Raw genomic sequence first — 6,873 nt, 5'->3', positions numbered from 1 at the left:
GGGGGGGGGGTCCTGTATAGGAAGTAGGTCCGGCCCGCGGGTGCGGCAGGGGCGTGGCTTTCGACTTGTCCTTCCGCAGGCGTGTCCCTCCGCAGGGCGACGGCCAAGGAGGGTGACGGGAAACTGGCAAGGCGGGAACCGGGAGTGCCAGGATCACGGCGGTGGCTGTGAGGCGGTCAGGTGAGTCCCCAGGAGGATGGAGGTGGCGACGTGCCTAAGTCGAGAGCGCTAACCTGTCAGGGAGGGGCCAGAGCGGGCGGCTGGACGGCTGGGTGGGGGTGAAGTGGCAACGAAGCTGAGGAGGGCGCTGAGTCAAACTGAACTGTGCTTTTGGGACCAGTGCCTCAGCCCTCCCTCCCCGGCTGTCTGGCCCAGCCCCGCAGGATGTGCCAGAAATTTCTTCCAGGAATTCCAAGCTCCCCCCAAACGCATAGAGAGGTAGGGCGGTGCGCAGAACTGGTGCTTGTTGGTTGCTCTGGGTTACAGAGCAACTGAGCAGGTGGCCGGGTGGGTGAGGAAGTGTGGGGAGATGTCTGCATCACTACTTCCAGGACTTTAACGCCCTTCCCTGTCGGGTGCTAGTGGGAGGCTGCGATCTGAGGATCGCGGTTCAAAGCCAGTGCCCACAGACAGATTCCAGAGGCTCTTCGGCCAGTTAACCGCCCAAAAGCCGGAAGTGGAGCATTAGCATTAGCCTTGCGCAAAATGCTAAGGGACAGCGCCCTGGCCGGAGTTCAGGCCCCAGGACACACACACACACACTCTCACTCTCTATTTCTCTCTCTCACACACACACTCCTACCTTCCTTGTGCACACACACACACACACCCCTACCTTCCTTGTGCTGAACTGCTAGGCTTGGATTTGTTTTAAAGGACCGCGTTTCTTGTGCTGGGGATGGAATCAAGGGCTTTTTTGCGTAGTGGGCAAGCGCTTTTACAAACGCTGGGCCACACGAAGCCCAAAGAACCATATTTCTTGTTTTTTGTTGTTGTTGTTTTGTTTTGTTTTTAAGTCCTTGAAGTCCCTGCACTGGTCTCTCCTATAATCGTTGCTACTCAAGAAGCTGAGATCTGAGGATCATGGTTCAAAGCCAGCCCGGACAGAAAGTCCCTGAAACTTTTCGGTAGTGGGGCCCGAACTCTGGGCCTGGGCGCTGTCCCTCAGCTCTTCAGCTCAAGGCTAGTGCTCTACCACTTGAGCCACAGTGCCACTTCCAGCCTTTTTTCTTTATGCTTATGTGGTGCTGAGGAATCGAACCCAGGGCCTCATGCATGCAAGGCAAGCGCTCTTAACACTGAGCCACCTTCCCAGCCCAGTTCCTGAAACTTTTATCTCCAATAAACCACCAAAGAGTTGGAAATGGAGCTGTGGCTCAAGTGGTACAATGCCAGCATTATGCAAAAGGAGCTCAAGCCATGTTTACCTCCCAGGACTGACCAAAAAAAAAAAAAGCCTTTAAACTAGGAGGCCTGGGGGAGATTGGAAAATGGAGTTACAAAGCAGAAAATAGATTTTCAGAGAGAGACAGTGTTAATGTGAGGGATAAAATTTCTGTTCTTTATCAGTGCTATTTTTTCTTTTTCCATGTGTTTCTTTCCTTGAACTGAGGCTTGAATTCTGTGTTCTTGCTTAGCTTTTTCCCCTCAAAGCTGGTGGTGTTAACACGTGAGCCATACCTCTACTTCCTTCTTTTTTCTGGTTAAGTGGAGATAAGTGTCTGGTTTTTCTGCTCAGGAAGGCTTAGAACCTAGATCCTCAGATCTCAGACTCCTAAGTATCTTGGATTGTTCCCCACATTTTTATATTGATATAACTGTCATAAAAATAAACTACCCACCCAGGCGCTGGTGGTGCATGCCTGTAATCCTAGCTACTCAGGAGGCTGAGATCTGAGGATCACAGTTCAAAGTCGGCTCGAGCAGGAAAGTCCCTGAGATTCTTATCTCTAATAAACCACCAGAAAACCAGAAGTGGTACTGTGGCTCAAGTGGTAGAGCACTTGCCTTGAGCTGAAGAGCTGAGGGACAGCACCCAGGCCCAGAGTTCAAGCTCCACACCGACAAAAATAATAAATAAATAAACTATCCAGATTCAAAGCTCAAGATTGGTAAATTGTGAGGCACAGTTCACATGTGCTTTTGAGTATTTCCCAGCCCACATTTCTATTAGTATCTTCTAGTGAGACCTCTTTCCTATTACTTCATAAATTTGCAGAGGCTTTCATTGTAATGTTCAGGCCTCTCCTAGTTTGAGCTCTCCGTCTTTAAAGACAGTCATGTGGATAGGCACCTTGGCTCATGCCTGAAATCCTATCTACTCAGCTTGGGCAGGAAAGTCCATGGGACTATTATCTCCAATTAACCACAAAAAAGCCGGAAGTAGAGCTGTGATTCAAGTCATAGAACACCATCACTGAGTGGAAAAAGCTAAGGGACAGAGGCTCAGGCCCTGAGTTCAATCCCTACTACTGGCACACGTGCATCCTCATACACACAGACTTGTACACACACAGTCATGTTGCCTTGCTTGATATGCTCTAGGTTTTCTTTATTTTTTTGTTTTGTTTTGTTTAACAATACCCAGGTTTCAACTAAGGGCTTCACCCTTGTTAGTTTAGTCTTGCTTGCTCTTTGATTTTGCTGGTTATTTGGACTGAACTTCCATTGACTGAACCTCAATCCTCCAATTCTCAGGCTCCTGGATTATAGGTATGGTCCACCTATAATGGCAGCAGTGCTCTAGGTTTTGACTGTGACCTCAGACTCATGTTATTTTACTGGGAGAAGGAAGGGGATCGTGTGTGTGTGTGTGTGTGTGTGTGTGTGTGCATGCGTGTGTGTGTGTGTGTGTGTGTGTGTGTGACTTTAAAGGCCAGATCATAGGTGAAGCCTGAAGCTTAGTTGTTGGATCATTTGGTTGTTTTAGAAGTATATAGGAGTATATAGAAAAGCTGGGCACTGGTGGCTCACGCCTGTAATCCTAGCTAATCAGGAGGCTGAGATCTGAGGACCTCGATTCAAAATCAGCCCAGGCAGGAAAGTCCATGATACTCTTATCTCCAATAAACCACCAGGAAACCGGAAGTGGCACTGTAGCTCAAGTGGTAGAGCGCTCACCTTGAGCTCAGTGACAGCACCCAAGCCCAGCGTTCAAGCCCCACGATCGACAAAAAAAAAAAAGGTATATAGGAGGCTCACTATCTGGTAATTCTAAGGAGGCTGAAACCTGGAAGATCCATTTTTGAAGGTTTGAATTCTCAGGCAGAAAAGTCTATGAAACTGTCTTCCAATTAGCCAGCCGAATGTGAGAGTGGCTCAAATGGAAGAGTGCTTTCATATCCAAGCAATTTAAGAGCATGTGGTCCTGAGATAAGTCCCAGTACTAGCACTTGCACACATGCACACACATATAGATTTGAAAAAGTGACAGCTGAGCACTTCTAGAAGCCAGGTTCTTTTTTTTTTTTTTGCCAGTCCTGGGGCTTGAACTCAAGGCCTGGACACTGTCCCTGAGCTTCTTTTGCTCAAGGCTAGCACTCTACCACTTAAGCCATAGCACCACATCCAGTATGTGGTACTGAGGACTTGAACCCAGGGCTTCATGCATGCTAGGCAAGCACTCTACCACTAAGCCACATTCCCAGTCCGAGATCTAATTATTTTATCTGTTCTTTTCCTTTTTTTTTTTGGATGTGGCTGCTAGGAAATTTGGAACTACATGTTTCTGGAGCTTTCCATAGCATTTATTCTTCAGCAAGTTTGTTTTGAATCTCTTCTTTGATGAAGTTTGTCGTTTTCTACTTTTGTTTACTCTTGTGGTGATGAGGTTAGGGACTCATACATACTAGGCAAGTGCCCTACCGCTCAGCTAATAATAATCTCCATCCCTTTTGTTATTATTATTATTTTGTGCCAGTATTGGAGCTTAAACTCAAAACCTCATCTCTCCCTTACCTTTTTCTGATCAATGCTGGTATTTTTGAGCCACATTTCTACTTCTGCTTTTTTTTTGGGGGGGGGTCCGGTTATGGGGCCTGAACTCTGGGCCTGGGCGCTGTCCCTCAGCTCTTCAGCTCAAGGCTAGTGCTCTACCACTTAAGCCACAGCACCACTTCCGGCTTTTTTCTTTTTCTGCTTATGTGGTGCTGAGGAATCCAACGCAGGGCCTCATGCATGCAAGGCATGTACTCTACCACTGAGCCACCTTCCCAGCCCCTACTTCTGCTTTTTGATGGTTAATTGAAGATAAGAATCTTTTGGGGCTGGGAATGTGTCTTAATGATAGAGCGCATGCCTAGTATGTATGAAGCCCTGGGTTCTATTCCTCAGTACCACATAAACAGAAAAAGCCAGAAGTGGTGCTGTTGCTCAAGTGGTAGATTGCTAGCTTTGAGCAAAAGAAGCTGAGGGACAGTGCCCAGGCCCTGAGTTCAAGCCCCCAGGACTGGCAAAAAAAAAAAAAAAACTTTTGGAATTCTCTGCCTAGGCTGACTTTGAACCTGGGCCATCGGAACTCAGCCTCCCTAGTAGGTAAGATTACAGTCATGAACCACAGCACCCAGCATGTTTATTATTACAGTTTTTGTTGCAGAGGGAGCAGGGAATCCTGGGGCTTGAACTTAGGGCTTGAGTGCTGTCCCTTAGCTTTTTGCTCAAAGGTAGCTCTCTACCACCTGAGCTACAACTCTACTTTCTGCTTTTTGATGGTGTTTAATTGGAGATAAGAGTCTCACAGACTTTCCTGCCTTGGCTAATTTTGAAATTTTATCCTCAGAGCTAGAATTACAATGTGCCAGCAGCACCTGCCATGTTTATTATTTTATTATTATTTATTTATTTATTTTGGTTTTTGGGGCTTGAACTCTGGGCTTGGGCACTGTCCCTGAGCTCTTCAGCTAGCGCTCTACCACTTGAGCCACAGCACTGCTTCTGGTTTTCTGGTGGTTTATTGGAGATAAGAGTCTCACGGATTTTCCTGTCCAGGCTGGCTTTGAACTGCAATCCTCAGATGTCAGTCTCTTGAGAAGCTAGGATTATAGGCATGAGACACTGGCACCCAGCTGTTTATTATTTTTTAAAGAGAAAAGGTCTTGTCATGGTGCTCAGGCTGGTCCAGAGCTCCTGGTCAATAATGTTCTTCCTCCTTCAGTTTCCTCAGTGGGTGTAATCACAGGTGTACACTACTTCCCGTAGCATAATGGAGCTTATCTTTAGAGTTGCTTTATTTAGCTTAATATCATAATTGAATTTACAGCACAAAGTTGCCACATACCCTGGGCAGGTACCTACAGGTGCATGCCCCACCTCCCCCAGCATAATATGGTGGTACCTTTGTCAGTCACTGTTGAGCCACTATCCTGTCACCCAAGTCCATAGGTGACATGAGGGCTCACTGTGGGTGTTGGGTATTGTTCAGGTTTGGACAATAGACAATCACATGCATCCACCATGGTACTGTCAGTACGAGGGTGCTCCTCCTCTTCATCCTCCTGGCACAGACTGGCCTTTTGTTTTTTGTTTTTGTTTTTGCCAGTCGTGGGGCCTGAACTCTGGGCCTGGGCTCAGTCCCTCAGCTCCTCAGCTCAAGGCAAGCACTCTACCACTTTAGTCACAGCGCCACTTCTGGCTTTTTCTGCTTATGAGGTGGTGAGGAATCGAACCCAGGGCCTCATGCATGAGAGGCAAGCACTCTACCACTGAGCCACCTTCCCAGCCCATCCACTGGCCTTTGTTATCCCTATGCTTTGGCCTTTTCTAGAATGCCATGTAGTTGGAGCCACAGGATGCCACTTGTTTACACTGGCCCCTTTCTTGAGTGACAGGCATCAGGACTCCAGCATTTCCCATAACTCAGAATCTTTCCACCTGGGCCTTGCAGTGGAAAGGGGCCAGTTTTGTTTGTTGTTTATTATTTTTGTGCCAGTGCTGGGGCTTGAACTCAGGCCTTGGGTACTGTCCCTTAGCTTTCTCTACTCAAGGCTGGTGCTCTACCATTTGATCCACACCTTCAGTTCTGGATTTTTGTTGGTTAATTGGAGTTAATAACCTCACAGTCTTTTCTGCCCATATTGGCTTCAACCCATCATCCTCAGATCACAGCCCCCTGAGTAGCTAGGATTATGGGTGTGAGCCACTGTCTCCCAGTTAAAAGGGGTCATTCTAATATCTTCCAGCTCTTGCCAGGCCTGCCATGGTGGCCTCTCAGAGTAAGGGGCTTTGTAACTGTTTCACACTAAATTCTAATCTTCCCTCTCTCCTTCACAGACACTATCAAGGTTGTTTTTTGGTTTAGTTTTTATGTTTTGATTTTGAGAAAGGGTCTTGCTAGGTAACCCAGAAGATCCCCAATTCTGCTTCTAATTCACAGGTCCTGGGATTGTGGATATCACCATCATGTCTTCTTGCAAATTGTGGTGCGTTTTGATTTGGTTTGGTTTAGTTAATTATTTATTTATTTTTGGTTGCTCGTGGGCCTGAACTCTGGGCCTGGGCGCTGGTCCCTGAGCTCTTTAGCACTCTACCATTTGAGCCACAGCACCACTTCCGGCTTTCTCTGCTTATGTGGTGCTGAGGAATCAAACCCAGGGCCTCATGCATGCAAGGCAAGCACTCTACCACTGAGCCACCTTCCCAACCCCTAGTTTAGTTTTTTTTTTTTTTTGGGTCCATCGTGGGGCCTGAACTCTAGGTCTAGGCACTGTCCCTCAGCTCTTCAGCTAGCTCAAGGCTAGCGCTCTACCACTTGAGCCCCAGCGCCACTTCCAGCTTTTTTCTTTTTGTTTATGTGGTGCTGAGGAATTGAACCCAGGGCCTCAGGCATGCAAGGCAAGTGCTCTACCACTGAGCCACCTTCCCAGACCCTTTTTTTTT

Source organism: Dipodomys ordii, unplaced genomic scaffold (genome assembly GCF_000151885.1).
Source record: "Dipodomys ordii isolate 6190 unplaced genomic scaffold, Dord_2.0 Scaffold64, whole genome shotgun sequence".
In the NCBI taxonomy this organism is placed as follows: Eukaryota; Metazoa; Chordata; class Mammalia; order Rodentia; family Heteromyidae; genus Dipodomys; species Dipodomys ordii.
Note: the sequence above shows the minus strand (reverse complement) of the source record.